This window comes from Amblyraja radiata, chromosome 6, assembly GCF_010909765.2.
Source record: "Amblyraja radiata isolate CabotCenter1 chromosome 6, sAmbRad1.1.pri, whole genome shotgun sequence".
Classification (NCBI taxonomy): Eukaryota; Metazoa; Chordata; class Chondrichthyes; order Rajiformes; family Rajidae; genus Amblyraja; species Amblyraja radiata.
Window position 1 is genome coordinate 74,884,626 of NC_045961.1, and position 15,533 is coordinate 74,900,158.

The 15,533-nt window shown below is 43.3% G+C and overlaps 1 protein-coding gene across 12 annotated transcripts in view; it reads right to left on the bottom strand.

Moving 5' to 3' along the window:
- The window catches only part of LOC116974495 (LIM domain only protein 7-like), a 214,372-nt gene that overhangs the window by 171,414 nt on the left and 27,425 nt on the right, over positions 1–15,533 (bottom strand). The window lies entirely within an intron of this gene.

Consider the following 15,533-nt stretch of genomic DNA (forward strand, 5'->3'; position numbering starts at 1 on the left):
CATGTTGAAGACCTCCTTCGACCATGTTGAAGACTAGCTTCGGGAAAATTGGACACTGAATAGTGGAGAGTGAAGACTACCTCCTTCGACTATGTTGAAGACTATCTACGACGGTACCCGGACTTGGCACCAACGGACGAGAAGCCGGAGCAAAGAAGTTGAAGCCAAATAATCGAATGGAAACTAAGCCGAAACGCCAACTAACCGAAAGGGCGGGACGCCTAAAAGCCAACTAACCAAAAGGCTGCATCGCCTAAAAGCAAACTCACCGAATGGCCACTCTGCCGAAACGCCACCTACCTGAAAGGCAGCGTCGCCTGCAAGCCAACGAACCGAATGCCGCTCAACAGACAAGTCAAATAACGGACCTGATGTTGCCAGGGGGCTGGACTTGTCAGCGATTGGTCCAGACCCCCGCGTCCATTATATCACTGTGGAGGGATGAACATTGTCCCAAACCTCCGCTCCACCCGACCCACAGCCCGCGGAGGGTGGCCGTAGGAGAGTGGGGGCTGTCCCGAGGGATGCGCACCTTCGGCCGCTTACAACTTGGTGCTTGGGTTCAGATTACCTAGTCACCTATGGCTTGTGTGGGAAAATGACCCCCACCCTCCCGCCGGCAACGTCATGTCCGTTATTTGACATTTCTGTTGAGCGGCATTCGTTTCGTTGGCTTGTAGGCGACGCCGCCTTTCGGGTAGGTGGCGTTTCGGCAGAGCGGCCGTTCGGTGAGTTTGCTTTTAGGCGACGCAGCCTTTCAGTTGGTTGGCTTTTAGGCGTCTCGCCCTTTTGGTTAGTTTGCATTTAGGCGTCCCACCCTTTCGGTTAGTTGGTGTTTCGGTTTCGTTTCCATTCGGTTATTTGGCTTCCATTTGTTTGCTTCGGCTTCTCGTCCGTCAGCGCCACATCCGCACACGATCTACGACTACCTTCAATTACCTTTGACTACCCTCGATTACCTACGAATAACATGCCGACCAACTATGACCTACTTCGACTAAACCTACGAGTAAAAAAAGATTTTTCCATGGCGACCTTTTTCACTCGCGGACATTTTTCAGCATGTTGAAAAATATGCCGTGACCTAGCTGAGGCCTTGAGTACGCAGGGACTACTCTCGAGCATGAAGGAGAGTTACAAAGACCTCCTAGGACCTCTTGTCGACCATGCTGCGAGTATGTCGAGAGCAAACTCTTCTAAACTCGCGGATTAGGTCGCCGCAGTGGGACAGCCCCTTCACAGTCTAAAAAAAATATTCAGTAGCATGATGTGCTAGTCAGCAAAATGTTCAGGTGTACAACTTGCAATTATAAAAGTCACTGAGACAATTTATAATTTAATATGCATCATCTGCAGAGTGTCTATAGTATAGGGAATTCACAGTGCGGGATGTTCCGTTGCAAATTTAATATTTTGTTTAAGTAAAAGGTTACAAGTTATGTCAAGAAGCTGGGAAACTTCATAGTGCGTCTACTTAGTACCAGGCCTAGTATTCCACGCAACACCATTGCAAAGCTTTAGCTTTATTCCAATCCTTTTATACAGCAGGCATTTCAATTATTACTGCACAAAACAATAAATAAAGTTGACTTTCCAACTTCGAAGGAACAAGTTGGGACTTGAATCAAAGATCTGGGAGCAGCTAATTTGCCTTGCAAATTCCAGATATGATGTAGAGGTAACAAGGAAATTGGGAGAGGAGATTAATTTTCTTTAACTTTAAACAATTCAACTATCAAACTATCAAATTGCTACTTTTTACATTTTAATTTCACTGCATAAAGATGAAATGCAAGATGCAAAGATGTATTAAGATTACGAAGATTGAAGTCTGTCAAATTAACTACCAATGCAGTGAGCACTTTGTAATCCTGTGGCCTGCTGCTAATGTTTTACAAGTATATTAAGAATAATGGCCAACCTTGAACCTTTGCAAGAGTTGTGTGTGAAAGCTGTACACTGACAACCAGTAAGACACATACAGACAGACACATACACAACCCCACCCTTCGACCCATTGAAACCTACAATCTTTCACTTTCATTAATAAAACTTCACCAGCAATTCATTAATTTGAGTTTGGGCTGTGATCATGCCTCATATCCTTTCACCAAGGCAGTTCATCATCTTGTTCAAACACAAGGCCTTCTCTTCCATTAATAAAGCCAAAATCCTTATCTGTACTTTACAGAAACTATTACCAAAGCTTAAATAAGCCTCACCTTAGAATAACACCACTCCCCCCAGGACACCTGTGTTCTATCCTCTTGAATCACCACCTTTACGTTTATTGTTGGTTATCTCAAGGTTTTTTTTTGTAAAATAGTTCTTTCGGATATTTCATTCCCATGGAAAAGGAAATGTTGATAAGGTGCAGAAATGATCTCTTGATTATGTGTACGCTTTGCTATTCCTCACAAGCACTTGTCACTATAACGCCTGTGCAATGGGCTTGAAACTACCTGCATATTGCATCAGCCTTGGCTGCAGGTAACTCTGATCAGAGAGATATCTCAAACACAATGGGCCAAACGGCCTCTGTGGTATTATTCTAGACCAAGCTGCGAGCAAAACAATTTATCAAATGTTCTATAGTTTGCAATAGTTAAATTCCTCAGCGGAGTCTCATGCATTTTTATGCAACTTTGATTATGACCCAAAACCACATCAAGAAATGTTGGAATGAGTCTGGAGGAGGAATTATCCGGGTTTGATTCCGAGACCCATCAGTCAGTTACGGCCAGGCAGGAGTTACAATGAGTATTGTGTATGCAAGGAGAAGATCTCCAGCAATTGCAATATCCGATGGCAGACAGTCCAGAACCAGGGGCCACAGTTTAAGAATAAGGGGTAAGCCATTTGGAACGGAGATGAGGAAACACTTTTTCCACACAGAGTTGTGAGTCTGTAGAATTCTCCGCCTCAGAGGGCGGTGGAGGACGGTTCTCTGGATACTTTCAAGAGGGAGCTAGATAGGGCTAGATATGAGAAGGCAGGAACGGGGTACCGTTTGTGGATGATCAGCCATGATCACATTGATTGGCGGTGGTGGCTTGAAGGGCCGAATGGCCTACTCCTGCACCCATTGTCTATTGCTGAGATGGAAACCAGCAAGATTAAGAGTGAAACCAGTTACCAAAAAAAGATGAAAAGTAAAAACAGCACTCCAAAGTAACATCAACTTCCTGCGGGTAAAGAATTTTAATTGCTAGTGGGATAGGCTATGCAGCAATAAATTCCTTCTCATATTACTGTGTTCATAAATTCACTTAGAGAAATGTCATAAGGAAACAGTCACTGAATGATAACCTCACCATTAGCACTTCTCACTTTACACCAAAGAGACGAGTTTTGATCTATTACAGAAGTTATCGTGTTAAACATCAATATCACATTCCCAAATAAGTCCCGCCTTGACTTAAAATGTACCTTCAGGCAAGTATTCAGCAGGGGCCCCTGTCATCATTAGAACAGAAGCAACTCGGACACTTTACAGAATTATAATACTTGCACAAAGATGAAATTGAAGATGTACAGCAAGGGACTTGAAATGTTGAGGAATGCAGACACGTTGGATTTCTTGACAGGTTGCAGTTAAAATTAGAACCAAATGAATGTCTTCAGAAACATCTCATGGAATTTCTGAGGGAAAGCAACCCTGAACTGAAGAACCCTGAACGGAATAATTGGTTTGAATGGCCTAATCCTACTCAAACTTTCAAAAAGATAATGGCTGATCCACAAATCCAAAAAAAGGGCAGCACAGTGACACATCGGTAGAGTTGATGCCTTACGGTGCCAGAGACAATGTTTGAAAATGAAGGTGATGTCTGTACGGAATTTGTATGTTCTCCCTGTGAGTGTTCGCCGGGTGCTCCGGTTTCCTCCCACATTCCAAAAGCGTGCAGATTTGTAGGTTAAGTGGCTTCTGCAAATTGTCCCTACTGTGTAGGATAGAAGTATGGGTGATCGTTGGTTGGCATGGACTTGATGGGCCGAAGGGCCTGCTTCCATGCTGTATTGCTAAAAACTAAATTCACCTTCGAATCTGATACCCATTTCCTTTGGTTCCTTCCATATCCAAGAAGCTATCAATTGTGAAACCAAACATACCACCAAGCCCACAATGGTAGAAAACACAACTCAAACTCTCACAAGATTCACAATTCAAACTCTCTCCTTCATCCTATAGATCTGGCTCCATTTCCTGCCAATTGTCCAGACTTCCAGGTTCTTCTGCCAGAAGAAACAGCCTCTCACCACCTCCTTTTATCACCAGCCTCAGTTTCATACACAATTACAAAGTAAATTAGCAAAGTAACTGGTACATTAGCCTTTATACCACAAAGGTGTGTGTGTGTGTAGAGGTAACTTGATCCAATTACCTGTGGACTTGGTGAGTGTATTTGGAATATTTGCACAGGAGTAGTTGAGTGTGTGGGTCTAATGATGACGAGAGAGGAATAAATAATGATCAGGATACTAGGAATAATTATCCTGCTCTACCTTGAAATTAGATCACAGGATCTTCCACTTTAACCCGAAAGGAAACATGGACTTAACCTCCCATCCCAAAGACAGCACCTCTGACACAGTGGCACACCCTCATGACTGTACTCGAGTATCAGTTTAGATTCTTGTGCAGAAATCCCTGGGGCAGAACTTGAACCTACAAGAAAGCCATTTACATGAATTAGCCAAGAACAAACAGGTAGTGACAATACTTGTACCAATTAAAAGGTTCTGGATATCAACAATCAAATTGTTCCAACTGGATTCCATTCCTGGGATAGACACAAAATTTTCTGGAGGAACTCAGTGGGTCAGGCAGCATCTCTGAAGGAAAAAAAGGATGTTTTGGGTCAAACCCCTTCCTCAGACTGCCTGTCTGAAGTAGGGTTCTGACCCAAATGTAACCCATTCCTTTTCTCCAGAGGTGCAGCCTGACCCATTGAGTTATTCCAGAATTGTGTGTCTATCTTCGGTATAATCAGCATCAGCGGTTCCTTGCTACACATTCCATTCCTGAGAAATGTTCATAACCCAAAATCTTTGTAAATCTGAAATGAACAAAAACAGTGTGTGAGAGCGAGGATTGCAGCTGTGAGGCAGGAGTGAGCGGACGCCGGAAGAGTAGCCATCAGCCAGCCTCACCGACTCGGTGAGCGAGCGAGTGAATCTGCCGAGTCCTCTACAACTCCAACCTCTCCTCAACCCAGCCCCCCATTGTTAAGGGTCTGGGATCAGCTAGGGTAAGGGGTGGCAAGTGAATCTGCCGAGTCCTCTACAACTCCAACCTCTCCTGAACCCAGCCCCCCATTGTTAAGGTTCTGGGATGGGCTAGGGTAAGGGGTGGGGGTTGATGTTGGGAAGGGAAACAGAAGATTCCTGCCAGTCACCCAAATGCACTTTTCACTGTAGGAGGTCCATAGATTGGGTGTTCATCACACAGGGAGGACCTACAAGCTCAATTAAGACAGCAATTACTGATTTCTGTTTACTATTTTGTTTCACATCAGTTAACCCTCAGGTAATATTAAATGATAAGACGGTATTGTATCTACATCTAAATGGCCTGTCCCACTGTACGAGGTAATTCAAGAGTTCTCCTGAGTTTTCCACTGATTCGAACTCCGTAGTGGGTCCATAGGAGGTCGTGGATGTCTCGTAGCGGCTCGTACGAGTAAAAAGTTTTTTAAAAATTCATCACAAGTTTTTTTTACTCGTGGACATTTTTCACTGTTGAAAAAACGTCACGAGTTTACCGGATTTCCCGGGTACCTACCGTTACTCGTACGAGCCGCTACGGGACATTCAAGAACTCCTACGGACCCACTACAGAGTTCGAATCAGTGGAAAACGCGGGAGAACTCTTGATTTACCTCGTACAGTGGGACAGGCCCTTAACACTGGGCATCATGACCTGATGCCAAATTCCTACTAGGGCTCACCCTTGCTTCTCTGTAGACGTCACAAAATCCAGCACTGGCATGATCTAAAGACAGCAGCACAGGGAGCACAGAGGACCTCTTGTGGGATCCCAAGGGACAGCGCAAATTTCAATAAACTTCCCAGCCTGCAAACTGGATTCATCTTCCCACTGAGCATGGGCCAAATTATAGCAGCTCCATTAAAATCGATAGTTACAGCTGCTGGAAGAACAGCAAGGAGATGTTTCTACATTGATTTACTTATAGGCAGATGATAGGCACAAAATGCTGGAGTAATTCAGCAGGTCAGGCAACATCTCTGGAGAAAAGGAATAAGTGATGTTTCGGCTTAAGACCCTTCATCAGCTGCAGAAATCACGTCAGAGAGAGGAGGACTTCTTCAAACTTGGCATAACGAGGAGATCTGCAGTGGAGTAGACCCCGATGAAGAGTCTCAACCCGAAACATCACCTATTTCTGTTCTCCAGAGATAATGCCTGACTCGCTGAATTTAAACCTGTATCTGCAGTTTATTCTTACACATGGACAATTTTAATGGCTTTTTCTACCATTTTAATTTTTATTAATTAGTAGGTTCTTTTGGTCCCCTGGATTTGTGAAGATGCGTACACTTTCTATTTCTGTGGTTGCCTGCAACAGCCAGTAAATATGGGGATGAAGCCAGACCAGTCATCACTGCTATTGTGAGAGAGCAACCCGTGCTTGCATTGGGAGAGAGCCTGCATTGACCTGGACTATGCCAATAAACCACAAGCAGAACCTCAGTGGAAGAAACAGTATAGTGCAGTAAAGTAATGAATGATCACAGGGTGTCAAAGGTTACTGGGAGAAGTGCTAGAGAAGTGTTGAGAGGGAAAAATAGATCAGCCATGCAAAGCAGACTGGATGGGCCAAAAGGTCTAATTATGCCGTGTAGAAAGGAGATGCAGATGTTGGTTTAAACCGAAGATAGACACCAAGTGCTGGAGTTACTCAGCGGGACAGGCAGCATCTCTGCAAAGAATGAAGGGGTGACGTTTTGGGTGGAGACACCTTCTTCAATTATGCTGCTGTTTTACGATCACACGTCTAATCTGACACACACACACACACACACACATACATATACCTCCTATACTAAAGAAACATATTTTTATTCTGATAAACTCCATCCAAAAGGCATTAAAATTCACCCAAAAAATAAAAAGAAATTCACTGGCGCTGTAATAAAATTGCCCTCCTTTTAAATCAAAATGATGGAGGCTGCTCTTGAATTGAAATGAGACAGGCGATTAATTCAACAGGTACATCTCACTGTATCCCCGAACTCTACCTCCGCTACATTGACGACTGCATTGGTGCTACTTCCAGCACCCATGCTGAACTCACTGATTTCATCCATTTCACCACTAACTTCCATCCGGCACTCAAATTCACCTGGACCATGATATCTCCCTACCGTTTCTTGACCTCACTATCTCCATCGCAGGTAACAGACTACTGACCGATATCTACTACAAACCCACTGACTCCCATGACTATCGGGACTACACTTTCCCCCACCCTGCTTCCTGTAAGGACTCCATCCCCTACTCCCAATTCCTCCGTCTGCGTTGCAAATGCACCCAGGATGAGGTGTTCCAAACCAGGGCATCGGAGATGTCCTCATTCTTTAGGGAACGGGGGTTCCCCTCTTCGACTATAGATGAGGCTCTCACCAGGGTCTCCTCTATATCCCGTAGCTCCGCTCGCACTCCCCATCCTCCCACTCGTAACAAGGACAGAGTCCCACTTGTCCTCACCTTCCACCCTACCAGCCGCCGCATACAACAGATAATCCTCCGACATTTTCGCCACCTCCAACGGGATCCTACCACTTCCCATCTCCTACCCTTTCGGCTTTCCACAGAGACCGCTCCCTCCGCAACTCCCTGGTCAATTCATCGCTTCCCACCCAAACCACCCCTCCCCTGATACTTTCCCTTGCAACCGCAGGATATGTTACACTTGTCACTTTACCTCCCCCCCTAGACTCCATTCAAGGACCCAAGCAGTCTTCCCAGGTGCGGCAGAGGTTCACATGCACCTCTTCCAACCTCATCTATTACATCCGCTGCTCTAGGTGTCAACTGCTCTACATTGGTGAGACCAAGCGTAGGCTTGGTGATCGCTTCGCCCAACATCTCCGCACAGTTCACATTAATGAACCCAATCTCCCGATCTCCCGGTGGCTCGGCACTTCCACTCCCCCTCCCATTCTGTATCCGACCTTTCCGTCCTGGGCCTCCTCCATGGCCAGAGTGAGTCCCACCACAAATTGAAAGAACTGCACCTCATATTTCACTTGGGTAGTTTACACCCCAGCGGTATGAACATTGATTTCTCCAATTTCAGGGTCCTTGCTTTCTCCCTCCTTCCCATCCCTAGCTCTCCCACAGCCCACTGTCTCCGCCTCTTCCTTTCTTCTTCCCGCCTCCCCCACCCCCACAGCAGTCTGAAGAAGGGTCTCGACCCGAAACGTCACCTATTCCTTCGCTCCATAGATGCTGCCTCACCCGCTGAGTTTCTCCAGCATTTTTGTCTCCCTTCGATTTTTCCAGCATCTGCAGTTCTTTCTTAAAGAATACACAGTATGTTCATCAACTATACGCTGGACCCCAATGATACATATGAAAATATCACAAGAGTAGTAAGCAGAATAAACAGAACACTTGGCAACTCCATCCACAAGAAACTCCTCCTGTCTTACTCATCTCTGCAGAAAAGGAATAGGTGACATTTCGAGTTCCAGACCCTTCTTCATACTGAGAGTCAGGGGAGAGGAAAAGTTTCCCTCTCCCCTGACTCTCAGTCTGAAGAAGGGTTCGACCCGAAACATTACCTTGTCCTTTTCTCCAGATAAGCTGACCAACCAGCTGAATTATTTCAGCATTTTCTTTCTATCTTTGGTGTAAATGAGCATCTGCAGTTCCTTCCTACAGACTCCTCATGTCTTTCCACTGATAAGGAAACTTTGGACAGTGTGTCATTACAGAGTGCTGACACACAGGTGTTTGTTTAAACTCAACCCTATCGTGCAATTTGTCTCAAAATAAATGTGTGACAACAGAGGATTGCAAACACATCATCCCGCAAATATTCAGACAAATATTATTCTCTTGTTTGGCCTGGGTGTGGTTTGCTAATTAAATGTTGCTCCCTCAACTTCCTGATCTCTGTGTAATTCTGAACATAGTGAAAGAGGAGGCCATAATACATTTGCAAAATCCTCCACGATTGAGTGCACGAACCTATTCAAAATGCAGCCAAATCTTCAAACTAGTTGATATCCATCACTCCCAAACCTCAAGCCGATACGAGCCAAAAGTGATGCTGAAGTTATTTAATTAGTGTGATAAAACAAGTGATAAAAACATAGAAAGTAGGTACAGGAGCTGGCCATTCGGCCCTTTGAGCCAGCACCGCCATTCAATATGACCGTGGCTGATCATACTAAATCGGTACCCCATTCATGATTTCTCCCCATAATCCCTTGATTCCGTAATGATCAAAATATAAAAAATACAAGCATAAAGACTGGGCATTTTTAATCTATTTGACACTGCGCAAATCACTTATTCATCACTTTCAATTAATAAAGGAAATTGGAAAAATTAATAAGGGATACAATCGAGATAACTAATCTACATGACGATGACATTGAATCCTAAATCTAAGAGACTATGTCTCCAAGTACCAACTACTCCATTTTTGGAATGCAAAGGAAGGGAATCTCATTTTAAACACAAAATTAAATCTAAAAGTAGAAACATTTCAGACTTTTTCTAGCCCCAACAATGATTACAAATGCATGATTAGCAAATCCAATGAACTTTGATTCAGCAAAAAAAAAAAATACAAAGTCTGGAGCAACTCAGACAGCATCTGTAGAGAGAAATGGACAGATATTTTGAGTTGGGGCCCTTCTTCAGACTGTCCTAGCTGATTTTGTTTGTGCCTCTATGTTTCCCAGTATATATAGAAATCTTTTTTTTAATTTTTTAAAAATAAATAATAACTTTTAAATTTACAGCGTTGAAATTTAGAAGTCTGTACAAGGTCCACCACTGATTTTCCAGCAACTGGTGGTTCGGCACCTACTTTAATCTGGACAGAATTATGAAAGTGCACTTGAAATCCCCCCCGGAACTCCCCCCCCCAAAAAAAAATTGGGCTGGGTGAGGCAGCCATTGTCGACCTCATCGCGATTTCCGCGGTCAATCAGCGGGTCGAACTTGACCCCAGCGGCCAGGGTTCTGGACCCTTTCCCATAGCTGACTTCCGCGCCGACTTTGAAGGTCAGTATCTCGGCCCCCTCGACAGTCCATTCAACCCTCCTTTGAGGCCTTGACCTCTGGCGGTCCGGCAAAGCATATAATCCACAAAGGCTCTGGAAGCAAGGGTGCCAGAAAATCTGTGGTGGACCTGCATTAAAGAAACCTTAGTTAACACAGATACCAAGCAGGGTGCACTCCTCCTCACTTCTGTTGGATTTTCTATGACGTGCAGCAGAATTAAACTCCAATTCAATGCAATGGGGTCTGCACAAATCTTTAAATGACCCCTTACTCTTTCAGTTGGGTTGAACTCTTCAATCACATGGAAACACTTTGAACAAGACTGAAAGCATTATCCATGGGTCTTGATCCATATTTAACCCTCGATCAATATGCAAAATAGATTATTTGCTCATTATCTCTACAGGAAGGAAGACTTGCTTTGCACAAACTGGCTGCTGTTCTTGTGTTAAGAGAGCTGAGCTTCGAAGCTTCAAAGTAATCTATTGGCCTAGTGCTTTGAATTATTTGGTTGAATCAAGATGTATTCATCCATCATCCACTAAGATTCTCTTGAAGATCTCAGGCCATTCATTCTCCACCATTGATTAAAATTCACAAACCTATCCCTCCCAAGTCATATTGATGAGGATGCATGGGTTCAAAACCGGGTAGTTTACACGATATTCTACATACAAAACAGGAAGAGATAATTTAACGGCTGAAATGTTTTACGGAGAAGATATCAAGACACATAACATGTGTATTTAACAGAGGGTGGCAAATTGTTGAAGGAGATGGCAGGTTGAGTGGTAGACAAGGAATTACGGTACTTGCTCCATTGCCTCTCCAGATGGAAGGCTAATGCCAAACAATGCCCTACCTGCACCATTTTTACACACTCAAGTTACATGCCCAAAGATTAATCCGTGCAGAATAAATGCTGCTAAACTGGAATATATTAAGAGATCTTACAGTAGTCCACGCCAATAGTTCTATTAAGCTCACAGAGGTCAGCAGGCGTGTTGGATGTTTTTCGCCCCCACTCCCCATTTTTTTTCTAAATTTCCACCATCCATAATAAAGTACCAGGAGAGAGGGAATAGTTGGAAAGAGAAATATTGATTAGCAACAAATTTAACAGCACAATTGTTGCAAACTATGCGAGTGGGTTCCCACAAACCACTAAAAGATTTAAAAGCGGTGAAGTAAAACACACAATTCCTTTAGTGCACAAATCTGATCGCCAAGAGTCAAGTCAAGGGTCAAGAGTGTTTAATGGTCATGTGTACAGGGAACAGAACAATTAAATTACTCGCTGTAGCTTTACAGGTCTATAATTTAAAATCTAATTCTAAATCTATAATTCTGAAATCTATGTTAATCCATTGTACTTAGTACAGTAGCTGTATTAAGCCGATTTATTATAACTGGCCGGCAAGTGTGGAAATTAGATTGTTTTTTAATTAGTCTAATTTTGGGAACAAAGCATTTCAAAACACTCAGACAGTGCCCCCTGCAGATTAAGATAGTCTACAGCTCCCTTCAATGTTGTGTTACCACACGAGGTAGAAACAAACACAGGAGCAACACTGAACAAAACAGCCATTGTCAAATGACCTCTGAAGAAGGGTTTCAGCCCGAAACGTTGCCTATTTCCTTCGCTCCATAGATGATGCTGTACCCGCTGAGTTTCTCCAGCCTTTTGTGTACCTTCAGCCATTGTCAATGATGTGTGACAATTGATTGAAGAAGAAAATATTGCAGGAATTTGTAGGAGTCAGGAAGGAGCAAACAACCACATTGCACTTTTAAAGAGAACATGGCAGAAGAAAAGCAGCAAAATAGTGATTCAACGAGCAGCAGGTGGGGCAGTCCACGGAAAGAAACAGCAAGCAAAAGAAACAAAAGAGTGAGTGTGCAAGGCTCTTCCACCAGCACTATGTTCTTGCAATAGAATGACATGCGTGTAAATCTGCCACTATCATCAGTGCAGCTCAACATTTGCTACCAGACATCACTAAACCCTACCTTCCGAAATTTCTCAACAAAAGAGTTGTTTCCCTATCCTATACTTGAGCTGGGCTGCCATTATTCCAAGTCCAACCTGCCATTTAATGCGTGATGTGAGAATCCAATTCTGTTCTTATACAACAACAGTGCGGCCATGTGGCGCAGTGGTAGAGCTGCTGCATCACAGCACAGAGAAAACTTGGTGTAGAGAAAATATAGAGAAAACCTGATGCTTGTGCGTAAGGTATGAAAGTGTAATAACATAGAACTAGTGTACAGGTGATTGAGGTTAGTATGGACTTGGTGGGCCAAAGGACCCCTTTTCATGCTGTATCTGTAAACTAAACAATTGCACCTGATACCAGGTTAAAAAGCCAAGTATCGTGAAAGAGGCAAAATGGTGAAACAATGAAAGAGGCAAGAGGCAAAATGAGTTTGCTCTGGGGAAAATCATCTGGCTCAGAAGAGATAAGACCAAGCTCCAATCTTTGATGAGCTATGAGTCGGTTCACTGTCTCATAGTAATCAGTAAGCTAGCTGGATGAATAGGCTGAGCAACTATTCTTCAGTTTAGAAGCAGATTAATGATATAAAATTACAAAGGGTTCATACAGTTGAGTCTGAGTCGAAACCTTCTGCGTTGTTTGGAGCTTCCTAACATCGGTCTCTACCCGATGCTGCGAGCTCCTCGATGGTGAAAACCGCAGGCCATGGTTGGAGCGTCGATCCCAGGCTCCGATGGCAAGTCCACGTCCCTGCGGTGGGACTCAAAGTCAGTCCCGAGCAAGGCTTCCAGCTCCATGATGTTAGGCCGCAGAGCGACCGGAGATACGATCCAGAAAACAATCACATCTCTGGCTAGGTAACAGATTGAAAAAAAGTTTCCCGATCCCCTCTCCCACCCGCCACATAAAACAAACCATTGAACATTAACACATACTTTTAAAACACACTAAAAATAACAAAAAGGCAAAAAGACGGACAGACTGTTGGCGAGGCTACCATCGTGTGGCGCCCCCTGGTGGTCTTTATGATTACATCTCAAAAGTATTTTATTGAGATACATTGCTTTCAGCTTTTGTCAATGTATGTCCTATCAAAATATGATGATAGTTTCTCTCTTTTTATCCTTTGAACAGAATAGTATCAGACCCCAATGTTAAGGCTGAGGCATGACTACAATCCACTTATCTGGGTTGTGTGAGCTGAACAATTAAGTTAGTCTACTTAAGTGTAGAGCACAGCAATCAAGTTCAAATACGTGCAATAGTCACCAAATAGCATGAAAAGCCCTGGTCAACTTGTCCCCCTTCCCACACCACCAAAATGCCCTTGGACCAATTCTGAATCTGTGCTAATTTTACCCGTTTCTGAGCTTCATTAATGACAAAACAGATCCAGGTAAATCCCAACCAGATTGAAATTTAGTTAAAGCGTATTTTGATCTTCATGGGTCTCGACCATTGGCAATGCTTCCATTACCCACCAGGCTTTGGTAACTTCACTGCACTTTATTCGCAAGTTGGATGACTCATCGTATATTTTAAAATGCCAATTGGAGCATAACTGAAATATTGAACTCACTAAAGCACTTGAATCTCCAAGCTATTCAAAAGCATGGGCAAAGCTAATCTCTCACAAATCAGCATACATTTCCCTTTGAAAAGGAAATGTTGATTCTTGCCCCAACTAATAATAGAAATATGGAAAGACATTTCCTTATCTCTCATGCATGAAGAATGCACGTCTTATTTTGAGTACGCCCCATCCAGGTCTTTCTTATCCAAGATCCAAATCCAAGGTCATAATTAAAAATACAAATAGCTTTTCTATGCTACAAGTAAAATGATATCACAACTATATACACCAAAGAAATAAGACTAACCTGGACATACTAGGGGAGATGGCTATAAAAACTTCCAAAAATCAACATTATTGGAAGTAGGCACCTTTAAATGCATAAAATGGTGATCCTTTTTCAGAACACTTCATAAGCCATCACTGCACTTTCTGCTGCATCAGATGTAGAGAATCCTGGAAAGAGAACAAACCCATGGCAAAGGGCTGCTCCAACATCCACTGAACAATCATGAAATATTACACAGAGAGAAAAGTCAACTTCATGTCGGATGGATTCGCGTGACAATTTGATAATTGGGATAATACATCTGCAAAGCTGGACAGTAAAATTAGGCATAGAGGTAACAAACATTTATAATCAGGTCCTTCAAAGATAGATAACCACGTCACGTCAAATGGAAGAGAACTGCTGGAATATAACACAACCTTCTCCTTTAATGTGTAGGAAAGAACTGCAGATGCTGGTTTACGCCAGAGATAGACACAAAGTGCTGGAGTAACTTAGTGGAACAGGCAGCATCTCTGAAGAGAAGGAATGGATGACGCCTTGCCCTTCAAAGTATCATTGAACCATCAACTGTATAGAAATCCTGCTGCATATATTCCCATTGAGATGTCATGTGCCGGTTCAAATCATTCATGCTGGGCTCTGCTTTTCCACTTTAGTTCAAATTTCCGAGGCTCTTTAGTTTGGGTTGATCCATTAATATGGTCAGCAAAACCAATGGTTGTCTTATTTTTCTACCTCTGGTGGTGCACTAATATCAGATCTAAAATCTTCAATATTTCATCTACACTTCTGTCATTATTGGTGGTGCTTGTCTGAATTAAGTTATTAATACATCCTTGACCATAATTTAAACTGGTATGTGATGCTCTGACTATTTAATCATCGTTTTGTGTTAAAGTCATTCAGGTTATGTCAAGAGGGTTTAATTGTTCATAGGGGTGACGCGGTGGGGCAGCAGTCGAGTTGCTGCCTTACAGCTCCAGAGACCCAGGTTCGATCCTAACTATGGGTGCTGTCTGTACGGAGATTATACGTTCTCCCTGCGACCGCGTGGGTTTTCTCCGGGCGTTCCGGTTTCCTCCCACATTCCAAAGACGTGCCTGGTTCGTAGGTTCATTGGTTTCTTTAAATTGTCCCATGAGTGTAGGATAGGACTATTGTAGGGGGTGATTGTGATCGGCATTGTCTTGGTGGGCCAAAGGGCCTGTTTCTCTAAACTACATGTACCAGCAACAGTAAAATTAAATTCCTAGTTGCTGCTGTATACAGGCACAATAGCACAATAACACATAAAGAATGCAATGTTAATAATCAGTTACGCTAGGTAACCATTGTATAATAGTGCGGACTCCTCTATAATCTTTGGTGCGGACCAACTCTCTGCCATGGCTAATGGTGGAAAAT